Consider the following 12,031-nt stretch of genomic DNA (forward strand, 5'->3'; position numbering starts at 1 on the left):
ACTGCATAATTTGTGGTAGTGGGGGACTGCGTTCGCGCTTTCCCCTGATTTTGCTGGTCTTTCGAAAAACAGGCATTTCGTTAGAGTTTTTCCTTTTCTTTTAAGGATTATTATTTGACAGAGACGACAAGTAGGCAGCGAGAAGGAAGTAGGCTCCCCGTGGAGCGGAGACCCCGATGCGGGACTCGATCCCAGGATCCCGAGGTGGAGATCATGACCCGCACAGAAGGCCACCCAGGCGTCCTCGTCAGGTATTTCTGAGGTGCCTATGCGTGGTTCCTAGTGGGTACACGGTGACCCCGGCAGCGACCCGCGGTGGTTTCTTTTCCGTGCATGACGTGCTCTAGCGTGCCTTTGGCTGGGGGTGGCTTTTTGTTTCTCCCTGTTGTCAGTGTGCTTGAAGTGCGTTGTTCAGCCAGCAAGGAAAGCCGTTTTCAAGAAAATCTTCTCTGTTCCTAATGGAAAAAGCCTCTTTTCAAGGTACTTCCTATCCTACTCTGCTTTGCGGAGTTATTTGCAAGGATTTGTCACCTTTGTTCCTGTGGCCCATCGCCCAGCGATTTCAGCATCCTCTGGTCCCCTGGGCGCATGGGAGAGAAATGCCCCGTCCTAGGGGTTCTTGAGTGGTGCAAGGACTGAAGCGTCAGGTCAGACTCTTGCTTTCAGTTCAGGTCATGATCTCAGGGTTTCCGTGGAGCCTGTCTAAGGTTCTCCCTCTCCCCCGAACAAGGAGGCAGCATCTGAGGCCTCACCTTGGTCCCATCTACCGATCATAATCAGCAGTTTTAACAAGAGTCCCATTTGGTTCTAGAGGCATTAAAGTTTGGAAAGCACTGATCTAACATAGTATATATTTTACTTTTCTAATTTTACCCTCCTGGGATGTAAGTCCCCCAGGGCTGGGATTCTGGTCTATCTTGTTGATGCTCCATGCGCGCTTGCGTAGACTAGCCCATGGCCATATAATAGGCTTTCAACATATTGAATGAATTCACTTACTGATCTCAGGCTTTAAAAAAAAAAAAAAAAAAAAAAGTGAATTCCAAGCGGGGTCTGGATTCTAGCTCTGAGTCCAGGTAAGATGACCAACACTCTCCTTCCTACAGAGAAAGCACAGAGTTGGAAGCACTCCCTGTCCCGTTTCGTCAGTAGTACCTCTGAACATCATTTGCCGGAGCCCCTAAAAACGCTATACAGAACAGTCCCTGGGCTCAGGGAGACGATCCTCTAGTCTACACCCTCAGCATCCAATCTAGCCTCCTTCAGCCCCTTCTCCCACGAGAGAAGAATGGGATCATTCTACAGACATCAGAGAGAGGTAAGTCAGGGGTTAGCACCTTATATCTGTCACATGCCTGCCTCTCTTGTTCATCCATTGCTTCACCCTGGATCAAACAGTAGAGGACACGGACTTTATTTCTATCCTTTTGGGGTCTCCACAGGACCTGAGAATTAAATGGACATAAAACAGAATAACAGGAGGCGGGACTGGGTGACTCCATCCACAGAGTGTGTGCCTTCAGCTCAGGTCATGATCCCAGGGCCCTGGATTGAGTTCTCCGTCGGGCTCCTTGTTCAATGGGGAGCCTGCTTCTCCCTCTGCCTGCTTCTCCCCCAGCTTGTGCTCTCTCTACGTCAAATAAATAAAATCTTAAAGGCATTAAAACAACAACAACAACAACAACAAAACAGAGTAAGAGGAGGCAAGCGTACAGATTTTTACATGGACATAGGAGACCACGTAGTAAAATGAAGACCCAAAGAGGCAGCTAGGTGGGTCTCCAAGAAGCTCGGGTTCCTTTTACTTTTTCTTTTATTTATTTGAAGACCAAGATCTGGTGCTTCGTGGTCACGGATACTGGTGTGTCCCGGCGCCTATTTTACTCCACAGATTGTAATGCATTATTATCCTTACCTTGATTTGGCCAGTGGGAAGCCTTTCAAACTGGCCCTCGTGTGCCTGACATGTCCACGTCGGTCACAGCACGCTGCTCTCCTTTTTGGCACAGCTACGCGTTCCGGGGCTTGACGAGGCCGGTGCAGACCCAGCCGTGAGGGCCATGCTGGTGGCGTGGCTCCTTGGACCCTCCCTTGCCCACCGACCTGGATTCCCGAAACGGGTCAAGATTCTCTGGACTTCCCGGAGAGGCCCTGCAGTCAGAGGGAGAGAAGGGAACGCCAGTGCCCGGGATGGACTCCCTGCCCTGGCTCCCCTGCATTGCAACAAGCCTCTCCGATCCCATCTAGCGTGTGCCCAAGACCACTCCCCCTACCCACTGAGAGTCCCACAGAGGCCCAGCAAGCCACAGGTGCTCAGCCTTCCCTTGACTGAGTGCCGCCACCACCTGACTGGGTAGCAGGCACCTCTGCGCTTGCAAGGCTGGGGGGCAGCACCTTGGAAGCCCCCTGCTGCTCTCCCTGATACCCCAGCCGGGAAGGGTCGGTCATGCTGGGGCCCAGGCTTGCATTGGCTGGTCACCAAAACCCAATGCCCTCCCCTCCCTCCCCCCCTCCTCCTGCTCTTTCCCCAAAGCACCAGAGCTGGGTCCCCAGGGATGCCACCCCTCCACATCCCATCAGGGGCCACATCCAGTGAAGGTCTTAGGGTGTTCTCCTTGGTTCCTGTCTGCTGGGCTCTGTAGGTAGTGACCTTGGAGGCTGGGGTTTCTCTGTGGCTTCAAAGCAATCACATCTTCCTGAAGGTCTTCACCTGTTGGGCTTCCCTGGCGGGCCCTCCTGAGCCCGTGGAAAGTATGGCTCAGTCCATCTCAGTTAGCAGTGGCACAGTGGGACTGAGACTGGGTTGGGGAGAGAACCAAGAGGAGCCTGCCAGGAGAGGAAGACGTGTGGGGAAACACAGTCTTCAGTCTGAGAGGCAGGAGCAATGGCGAAAAGGAGCCCGTGGGCTCCGAGGTCAGGGATGGCAGTGGCTGGGTCCCCAAGGCTCCCAAGGGCCACACTCCACACTTGGAGTCCCATTGGAGTCCCCTCTGGGATGCACTCCACCTGTACTTGGAGACTCGGGAGTCTCCTTCCGGCAGGAAGGAGGAGAACAGGGAGGACCATTCTCTGGAGTTCTCTGCACCCACACTCCTCCCCCCCAGCAACCTGGCTCTGGCTCCAAGGTGAAGCCCATGTTCTCCGCGGTGCCCTCTGGCTGGGGCTCAGGATCTGGCTCTTCAGGCCCTGCCAATCTAGCCTGCAGGCCCCGCGCTAAGTCAGCCGGCTGCTCAGAACCCGCAAGACGGCCAAGCAGGTTGAACGTGTGTGTGCCCCTCCACGCTGGCAGCTGTCCACGCCCCACCCCACCCCTACCCCCACTCTCCTGCGCCCTGCCTTCAGCCCTCATTGCCCCGACTCTCTCGGGCTCTGTCTGAGCTCTAAGTCTGCGCTGCGGCCGCCGATCTCACTCCTCCCCCGCCCCCATCCCTTCCCACAGGTGGAGACCCCTGCGGTCAGTGGCCAGAAAGCGGACAGGATGGAAATATCTCCTCTGTTTCTACTTCCCTCCATCAGGTGTAGCCAGAGAATCGGAGAATCGGTGTGGGGGGGTTTACCGCACTCCCAGCGCAGTAGGGAGGAGGCTTGTACCGAGCGAGCGTGAGCAGTCCGCGCTCCCTCAGCGGGAGCACCTGCCTCCCACCCTCCCCACACACCACCCCCGCCCCACCCGACGCCGCCGGGGCTACAGAGCAGGTGCAAAGGCGCGGGAAAACCGAAGTGTACCGGGCCGCACCCCGTCCTCACACGGACGGAACCCTGAAGGCGCCTCCGACGTTCTCAGCCACACCGGCCAGGCCCATGGAGGCCCCTGCTGCCCTTCGCTCCTGCCAACGTCAGCCTCGAAGCAAGCGCACGACTGGCGATGGCCTGGAAAACTTCGGGGTGACAGTTCTGTCCCACGAGCAGAGTAAGCGGGTCCGCGAAGAGGCTCTTCTGGCGTAGATGTTTCTACACCACCTGAAAGACAGGGAAGGAGACAGACAGACAGACAGACAGACGGCGGCTGGGAGAGACAAGCGGTGACCATCCCCGGAGGCCGGGCAGGAGACGGCCCCAGCTCGAGAGGGACAGTTGTCCTGAAGGAAGCCGCGGTGCTCCCTGCCCCATGGGAGGACCCGTCCGCTTGTCAGCCGCGCAGGCGGGCGGGAGGCAGACCCTCTCGGGCCACCTGCTGGTGCGGAGCCGGAGTCGCGCGCGGTGGGGGGCGTGGGGGGGACCAGTGCCGAGGGCGTGGGACCGGGCGGCGCCGAGCCGAGACTGCAGCCGCGCGGACCCGGAGCGCCGCAGGGCACGTGGCGGCCCACGGCCCCAGGAAGGCCCGGGGTGCTGCCGGGGCGGCGGCACACCCGCAGCCGAGGAGGCGGGGGTCCCGAAGGGCTTCCGGCCTCGGGCTGGGAGGGCGAGGCCGCCGGGGGTCGCGGTGGCTTCCCCGACGGCGCAAAAGCGACGGGCGCGTCCTTCGAGCCGGAGTCGAACCAGCGACGTAAAGATGTCCACGCCTCTCCGGCCTACAGTCCTCCGCTCTGCCAGCTGAGCTACCGAAGGCTGCGCTCTGGCGGGCCTGGGGCCGGGCTTTTTCTCGAAACGACGGAGGCCACGGCGCGGCCGTGCGGGACGTCCAGCGGGCCCTGACGCGCTCCGAAGCCATCCCAGAGAAGAGCCGAGTCCCCGCGGCCGCAGCGCCCGTTCCGCGCGGGGCAGCGAGTCCCCTGCGCTCGGCGGCCGACCGGGGCGGGCGTGGGGGGCAGCATCCCGGGCGCGGCGGCGGAGACGCCTGGGCGCGTGCTCTCCCCCCACCCCGGTGGCCTCAGGTGCCCTCCCGGCGCCTTCTTCTACAGGTGGGGCCACCAGGGTCCGTGGCCCGGCCGGAAAGAGGGGGAGGAGGGGCGTTGGCGAACCCCACGCGCGGGCTGGGCGACCAAGGCCTTGCGGAGCGGAGGAGGGGACCCCCCCTGGATTGCGCACCAGGTAGGCGGCTTCGAACCGCCCAGCTACCAGCTGGTTTGTGGGCGCCTTCAGGCCAAAATAACCCTTAGGCCAAAATGACGCTTGGTGGTGGTGGTGCGGCAGATGATGCCGGCTTTCGCAGCCAAGATCATCGCGTTCGGATTCCGCAGGTCTCCTAATTTCCCTGCTTTCACCCTTGCAGCCAGATTTTTTTTCTTTTTCCTTAATTTAAATTTAATTCATTATTACTCCCTCCCCGCCCCGCCCCCCGCCCCGTCCCCGGTGTCAAGAGGAGTGGGAGGGGAAGGATTCCGATCAAGCCACTCCTCTGCTCAAAACCTTTCAGTTTAGGGGTGCCTGGCTGGCTCAGTCGGTAGAGCATGTAGATCATGATCTCAGGGTTGTGAGTTCGAACCCCCCCACACCCACACCCACACACACCATACCCCCCACCCACTGGGTGTAGAGCTTCCTTTTCTTTTTTCTTTTCTTTTCTTTTTTTTTTTTTTAAGATTTTATTTTAAAGTAATAAGCCCGGGGGCAGATCTTACTTAAACAAACAAACACAGAGCAAACCAACCAACCAACCGACCGACCTTTTGGTTCACTCAGATTGCCAGTCTTAATGATCATCGCGGAGTGCAGTGGTCGCTGGAGCTGCCGGGCTGGTCTGTTCTGAGGAAAGGCTCCGCAGGCGGATGGACCCAGCCAGGGAAGGCTCACACCTGAGAGGGACTACAGATGGCACTCCAAGTCAGGAGTGTCTGTCAGCTGTACCCAAGGTGATCTCAGCAGCAGTAAGTACCTGTGGTGGATTTCCAGGCGAAACGGAGCCGGGCCTTCTTAGCTGAGACACCAACAGCTGGCTAAAGCAGTGTTGGAACATCCAGGTAGCTGAATTCCAAGGGGAAATACAAATATTATCCACAAATATAATCCACCATTATGCGCCTGAGTGGCTCAGCGGGTTGAGTGTCTGATTCTTGATGTTAGCTCTGGTCATGATCTCAGGGTTGTGAGATAGAACCCCAGGACCGGCTCTGCACTGGTCCTTGGAACTTGCTTATGCTTCTCTTTCTCCTTCTGCCACTGCCCCTCCCCTCCCTGCTCTCTCTCTCTCTCTCTCTCTCTCTCTCTTTTTTTTTTTTTAAAGATTTTATTTATTTATTTGACAGAAAGAGATTACAAGTAGGCAGAGAGAGAGAGAGGAGGAAGCAGGCTCCCTGCTGAGCAGAGAGCCCGATGCGGGACTTGATCCCAGGACCCCGAGATCATGACCTGAGCCGAAGGCAGCGGCTTAACCCACTGAGCCACCCAGGCGACCCCCCTCCCTGCTCTCTTGCTCTCTCTTAATCCCCGCCCCCAACCTCCAAAAGCCATAGAAAGGTAGTCCTACAATGATTTTCAAGACCCTCATGATCTTACTCCCACCTAATCACCTCTCTGACTTAATTTTGTCCAACCCTTCAATGTTGCTCTAGACACAGGGCCTCCTTGCTATTCACACACAGTCCTACCTGGGCCTTTGCTCTAGCTGACCTGTGTGCTCTGGATGCTTTTCCCCAGATAGCCCATGACCCACTCCCTCACCTCCTACCAGCCTTTGCTCACAGAGCACCTGCTCAACGTAGCCTCTTCTGACCCCCCAATCCACCTCACTGCCTGTGCCCCTAACTCCACTCCAGATCCCTTCTCTCTCCTCAATACTTTCCTTTCTCCTAACACCTACCGGAGTACTTAAGTACCTATTGTGTCCATTGTCAGTATCCTCCCACTCCCTCTGCCCCTCCTACAATAGAGGAGTGCCCAGGGACGCCTGGGTGGCTCAGTTGGTTGGCCGACTGCCTTGGGCTCAGGTCATGATCCCGGATCAAGTGGATCAAGTCCCGCATAGGGCTCCCAGCTCCACAGGGAGTCTGCTTCTCCATCTGACCTTCTCCTCGCTCATGCTCTCTCTCACTGTCTGTCTCTCAAATAAATAAATAAAAATCTAAAAAAAAAAAAAAAAAAAAAAATAGAGGAGTGCCCAGAGGCCTTTTTGTCTTTTGTCACCCATTCCCGAAGTGTGCATATATACTCAGCCAGGGGTTGTTGAATGGGCCAACTCTCCACGTGCTCGAAGAGGCAATGAGACTGCACAAGGAGGGGCCAGGAGCCAGGGTTCAGCCAGGGGGAGGTGCAGATTTAACCTTGTTTGATCACAGAACAGGGTCTCTTCAGTTGAGAACTGTAGAACTCTCCGCCCATAACAATCCCTCCAAACTGTTTCCTTTCCTGAGATCTGACCAGGCTCTAGCATAGCTTCTAGCAGCGTAAGGTTCTGTCCCTAAGAGTGACCTCCCGCCTGAGAAAGGTAGACACCTCACACAGAGGCCCCCAATGTGTGTGTGTGTGTATATATATATATATATATATATATTCATTTTTTTTTAAGACTTCATTTATTTAAGAGAGTGAGCGAGCACAACAAGCAGGGGGAGCAGCAGGCAGAGGGAGAAGCAGTCTCCCCGCCAAACAAGCAGCCCGATGCTGAACCCCACCATCCCAGGAGCCTGGGATCATGACCTGAGCCAGAGCAGACACCCAACCGACAGAGCCACCCAGGCGTCCCTCTTTGGGCATTCATTAAAAAGCGCTTGCAGTTGTGACCATGGGTCTGTTAGGACTCCAAAGGATCCTTCTCTAGACCTGAGAGCCATTCCTTTGAGCTGTAATGGTGAAGGCTGGGGCCTAGGTCCCAGTCTCTGTGGGACGGTAGCCCCCCAACCTGTCAGTTCAGCTGTCAGCCAACACACACAGCTGCCCAACAGCGGTCCTCCTGAACGACCGGGTGTCACTTTTCACTTCTCCGACGGTCCCGGGCCCCCTTCGTCTCATGCTTCCCGTCCAGCGTCCAGGTCACCTGCGCACAGATGCGGGTGGAGCTCCGTTCTTTCCCCTCCTGTCAGCAGTTCCCGAGGAAAATCTTTTTTCACCACTGTGGCTGCCGTCTGCTGCGTTCATCTTTGACAGAGTCCGAGTGGGAAAGGACCAGAGGGCACTGGGCGGGACCAGCCTGCGCGCGGGCTGCGGGGCGGGACCGCCGGGGCTCCCCGGGGACACCGGACAAGCTGCGGCGGAAGGGCACCGCGGAGCGCTTTGCTTCGTGTGCTTTCTTCACAACTCCGCGGGACGCTTTTCTTTCCCTCCCGCGTTCCCGGATCAGGCGACTGCATGTTCGGACGCCGAGTGCAACTTGGGAAGACCCCAGAAAGAAACACTGCCACTGCCCCCATCTTACTGGGGCGGCTTAGCCCTTAACGCCCACCGTCAGAAAGGCCTCTCCTGAGTTTTCGACTCGGTTTGAAAATGAGTCTCGAACAGGCGAGGACAAAAAGGGGCTGAAATTTTCTTTTCGCGGAAAGGAAGGCGAGACCAAACCCGAGTCTTGAGCCACCACCATTCCCGCAGGGCTCCGGGGGACCCCGCGTTCTCGGGTCTCCCCTCCAGGGGCGGACGCCCCCCAGGCATCCGCGGCCTCGGCGGCGACGAGGACATCCGCTGTCCCAGAGCGGGGGACAGGGCTCGGGGACGTCACGACAAGGGCGTGGCGTATGCAGAGGAGCAGGCGCGCAGAGGCTGCCGGGCCCGCCCCGGCCGAGCCCGCCGGTCCCGCGTGGGGGCCCGACGAAGGCGCCCTCCGTGGCTGCGCGGGTGGGAGAGGGGGCGGCGGGGGTGGTGCGGGGGTCGGGGGTCGCGGGGGCGGCGGGAGGGAAGTGACCGTGTGTAAGGAGCGGGTGGAGCGCGAGGGTGTTTGGGGGGCGCGGGGGAACAACTCATACTTACCTGGCAGGGGAGATACCATGATCACGAAGGTGGTTTTCCCAGGGCGAGGCTTATCCATTGCACTCCGGATGTGCTGACCCCTGCGATTTCCCCAAATGTGGGAAACTCGACTGCATAATTTGTGGTAGTGGGGGACTGCGTTCGCGCTTTCCCCTGGTTTTGCTTGTCGGAAAGATAAGGCTTGTTCTCCATCGGTGTTTGGCCTGGCTGGGGTCTGTTTCACTTGCGTTCTGTGGGGCTTCCGAAACCCTGTGTTGGCTTTTGCGCGCCCCCTGCGCCTCGCCCGAAGCACACCCGCGGACAGGTGCGTGGGCTTCTGCAGCCGACCAACGTATTCCCCCGGTCACGGAAAGTAGGGATCCCAGTGCGCCGGGATCCCAGTGAACCCGGGTCGAGGGCGGACGCTTAACCGCTCACCCACCCCAGGTGCTCCTGTCTCTCTATTTTGCGCTGAGCTTTCTCCAGTCAATACGGGGTTGATGGCCAGTTCTTTGTTTTTTTTTTTTTTAAGATTTTATTTATTTATTTGACAGAGAGAAATCACAAGTAGTCGGAGAGGCAGGCAGAGAGGGAAGCAGGCTCCCTGCCGAGCAGAGAGCCCGATGCGGGACTCGATCCCAGGACCCCGAGATCATGACCTGAGCCGAAGGCAGCGGCTTAACCCACTGAGCCACCCAGGCGCCCCATGATGGCCAGTTCTTAATGGAAAGGAAGTTAGGAGGGGCGGAGGTAGGCGGCGGGGTTCTTGCAGCGGGGGAGCTGGCTCCACGTTGAAGGTGGGGAAGACTGATAAGGATTATCCTCCAGAAGGTCGCTCACCCACTGAGAATCCGACACCCAAGCTGGCCAGGTAACAGGTGGCTGGGGAGGAATGGGAGGCCCTTGATACGGATGCAGATTTGCTCTTCACGTGGGGCGTGGGAATTTCTTCTCAGCAGAGAGACGAAGATAGGCCGGGATCCAGAATCGCGTTGCAGTCTGGTTTAACGCTTTTGTCACAAAACTGCTGCTTTTCGGGGCGCCTGGGTGGCCCAGTGGGTTAAAGCCTCTGCCTTTGGCTCAGGTCATGGTCCCAGGGTCCTGGGATCAAGCCCCGCATCGGGCTCTCTGCTTAGCGGGGAGCCTGCCTCCCCCACCCCCACCGCATGCCTCTCTGCCTGCCCCTCGGCCTACTTGTGATCTCTGTCTGACGAATGAATGAATAAAATCTTAACAAAAGAAAGAACAGAGTTGGCAGGAGCAATCTGGCCTTGAAAGCGGGACTGGTCTGGCGGTTCTTGATTTGAGGAATCAGGTAAAAAGTCTTGTGGCCACACAACAGGTAAGAGACGTCGAATTACTTAAATCAATAAATAAAAGCCGGGTGCTTGGGTGGCTCATTCGCTCAAGGGTCTGCTCTCAGCTCGGGTCAGGAGCCCAGGGCCATGGGATGGATCTCGCGTTGTGCTCCCCTCTCACTGAGGAGCCTCCTGCTCCCTCTGCATCTCTGCCCTTCTCGGTGCTCTTTCACTTTCTCAAAATCTTTAAACATAAGCAAAACAAAACAAAAAAGTCTCCCTTGCTCCTTTGTATATTTCTGACCCTCTGCAATATTAAGATACTGAGTAAGAATGGGTAATATATGCTTTGAAGTCTTAGGTATGTAGGTGCCACTTTGAGACAAACAGGCTTGAGCGATGGAATGGAGAAAGTGACCCTCCAGAGGAATAGAAAGCCCATCAGGTGACCCACCTCAAAATATCTGTAGGCCCTAACTAACCAGTGGGCTACTTACAACCAGGCACAGTTAACCAAAAAAAGGGAAAATTCCATATATCACCAATACCTCTTCACCTTTCCCCCCTTGAATGCAGCCCCTACCCACTGTCTCCTCAGGGACACCATCTCCTCTGCTGTCCTGCCCTCCACTCCCTTGTGGTATATTCGATAAACTCTCTCCTTTGTTCAGCCTCAGGTGAATTCTTCAACTGCCCAAGCCACCGCTTTCCACCAGAACGGTGCCCCACATTTGGGTACCCCATGTGATCTACAGAGACACCACAAGGGACAGTATGAGCTATGAGGGTGGAAAAATATAGGAAGCCAGATATCTTGCAGGAGGTAGGTCTTTCTCTTAAGTAATCTTTCTCACATAAGGACAGACTATGAATTATTATCTTGGCCTTAAGTATGGTCATCTGCAAAACTTATTTCTGTAGTTGATCTATGTTCTGCTTGTTTTTTTTTTTTTTTTTTTTTGTCCCTCTGGTGAACAAGTCTAAATTCTTTTGGCTTTTCTTTGTGGAATCCCATCTTTTATTATTATTTTTTAAATATTTTATTTATTTATTTGACAGAGAGAGATCACAAGTAAGCAGAGAGGCAGGCAGAGAGAGAGGAGAAGCAGGCTCCCCACTGAGCAGAGACCCCCGATGCGGGGTCTTGATCCCAGGACCCTGAGACCATGACCTGAGCTGAACCCAGAGGCTTAACCCACTGAGCCACCCAGGCGCCCCTGGAATCCCATCTTTTTGGAGAGAATTTTTCTCAAGGAAATCAGGGCTTTCGCATTTTCTGTAGTCATTTAAAGGAACACTTAGAGGAGATATGTCCTACTTAGAGGGATCTATAATAATTCAATATGTAGATGATTTGCTGGTAGCCTTCCAAAGTATAGGCCAATGTGAAATGGACGCTTTGGCTTTGTTACGATCCCTTGCTCAAAGGGACATAAGGCCTCAGCAGAAACATTGAAATAATTGTGAAACTTAAGCAAACTATATGGGACGTGTTGTCAGCTAAAGTGTTACAAAGTTACAATCTCATAGTCACCCAATTTTGCTAGTAAACCAGTTTACTAAATAAATAAATAAATAGAAATAAATTTGGTGGACCAATACCATTCAGATATTGTAGACAATAGGTTTCCACATTTACAGAACAGGCAATACCACTGACAACACTACCTAGGGCCTGTAGTTTTATTCCTAGGACAAAATATTTATTTTATTTTATTTTTAAAAGATTTTATTTAGGGGCGCCTGGGTGGTTCAGTGGTTTGGGCTGCTGCCTTCGGCTCGGGTCATGATCTCAGGGTCCTGGGATCGAGCCCCGCATCGGGCTCCCTGCTCCGCAGGAAGCCTGCTTCCCTCTCTCTCTCTCTCTGCCTGCCTCTCTGCCTACTTGTGATCTCTGTCTGTCAAATAAATAAATAAAATCTTTAAAAAAAATTTTTAAAAAAGATTTTATTTATATATTTGACAGAGAGAGAGATCAC

The 12,031-nt window shown here is 55.3% G+C and overlaps 1 long non-coding RNA gene and 2 other non-coding genes across 3 annotated transcripts; 2 read left to right on the forward strand and 1 right to left on the reverse strand.

The window, feature by feature from the left end:
* Positions 1-6: 6 nt before the first annotated feature.
* On the forward strand, positions 7-1,656 carry LOC132008719 (uncharacterized). The gene is made up of 3 exons (XR_009401707.1): positions 7-251; positions 1,107-1,318; positions 1,443-1,656. It is a non-coding gene; the product is annotated as an uncharacterized LOC132008719 (long non-coding RNA).
* Positions 1,657-4,458: 2,802 nt separating this feature from the next.
* Positions 4,459-4,548, reverse strand: TRNAY-GUA (transfer RNA tyrosine (anticodon GUA)). Its single transcript is given in 2 exon segments — positions 4,459-4,494; positions 4,512-4,548. It is a non-coding gene; the product is annotated as a tRNA-Tyr (tRNA).
* Positions 4,549-8,767: 4,219 nt separating this feature from the next.
* Positions 8,768-8,931, forward strand: LOC132008720 (U1 spliceosomal RNA). Its single transcript, XR_009401708.1, has one exon. It is a non-coding gene; the product is annotated as a U1 spliceosomal RNA (small nuclear RNA).
* The last annotated feature ends 3,100 nt before the right edge of the window (positions 8,932-12,031 follow it).

The sequence above is a fragment of the Mustela nigripes genome, unplaced genomic scaffold (genome assembly GCF_022355385.1).
Source record: "Mustela nigripes isolate SB6536 unplaced genomic scaffold, MUSNIG.SB6536 HiC_scaffold_768, whole genome shotgun sequence".
In the NCBI taxonomy this organism is placed as follows: Eukaryota; Metazoa; Chordata; class Mammalia; order Carnivora; family Mustelidae; genus Mustela; species Mustela nigripes.